Consider the following 1297-nt stretch of genomic DNA (forward strand, 5'->3'; position numbering starts at 1 on the left):
TCCGTGAGAGAAACCCCGGGGTGCCGCGCGCCCGAGAGACGGCTCGAGTGGACTCACCCTGCAGCACGTGAGAGCGGGGAGGCGAGAAACAGATCCAGCCACCTTGATGGGTGGTGTTTTAATTACAACACACAGCAGTGTACAGGGCACGCCGCGCCGGGACAAGCTTCCTGCTCGCTCCAGTTTATCAGGAGGAAAAGAGTACAAAGAAAACCACATTCCGAGCTTTGCTTCTGAGCGAAGCCACATGTCAAAGACCACGCGAGTGTCAAACAGGCAAAGTGTTACAAAAAGAAAATCCCAAGAGGTGGCTTAGGAGAACCCAGGAGAGCAGAGCAACAGGACAATGGCAGATTTATTTACAACAGGACACAAAGAATACATATATTAATTAAAAATTACAAAGAATACAGAGAAAACACTTCGGGGAAGGGAGAGAAATCAATGCTGGCTGAGCCTCTCCACCAGGGCAGAAAATGAAAAAAAAAAAATTAAAAAAAAAAAATCAACCAAAACCTCAGAGAGGGACCTCAAATCAGAACTGACGCAGGACTCCACAGCACAGTTGGCTCACGCATCCCCTGCTCCCTTTTTCCATCCTTGATTCCTGGCCGATTAGACTTTGGCATGATGGGCGGCTGCCGAAGCCGTAAGGTGAGGCTGGGGGGGGTCCGCCCCGGGGGGGGCTGGGGGGACTCCGCCCTGGGGAGCGGGGCTGCCTGGGCAAGCGACTGCCCGCAGGGAGCACGGCCGCTGGCAAGACTCGGGTCCTTGCGGGGACCCGGTGGAAACAACAGCAGTTGGGATTGAAAAAAAGCCCAGAGCCCCTCGAGGGTGCACATCAGTGCTGGTAACAGGCAGGGCTTTGGACAGGTCAGAGTTGGAGCAGTGTGGCCTGTGGCAGCCAGAGACCTCACTGCCTGCTACAGCAAGAAGCAAAATTTTCATAGATCGCACTAAAAAACCTCTCTCCTGGCTGAACCCAGCTGGTTTGGGCATGGAGGGAGCCTTCACCATAACATGGAACTTTTTTACTGGTGTCATGTAAGTGACCAAAATAAAGAAAAAGTTCATCTCTTTAAAAAAAAGAGCTTCCCATGGGCTGATTCAGGCATCAAGCTATGGAAAAAGAGGAGCCTGCTGCACAAGAGCCCACATCGGCTGTCCCAGAGGGCTCAGACCATGTCGTGGAGAACAAATCAGAGCTTCGGGGCGTACGCTTTTTCTGTTCCCTGGAGGTAGAGAATCCAAGAGGAGGAGGAGAGCAGCAAGAACAGCCAGAGCGCAGGGCAGGCAG

Source organism: Apaloderma vittatum, unplaced genomic scaffold, assembly GCF_000703405.1.
Source record: "Apaloderma vittatum isolate BGI_N311 unplaced genomic scaffold, ASM70340v1 scaffold23592, whole genome shotgun sequence".
NCBI classification, from domain to species: domain Eukaryota; kingdom Metazoa; phylum Chordata; class Aves; order Trogoniformes; family Trogonidae; genus Apaloderma; species Apaloderma vittatum.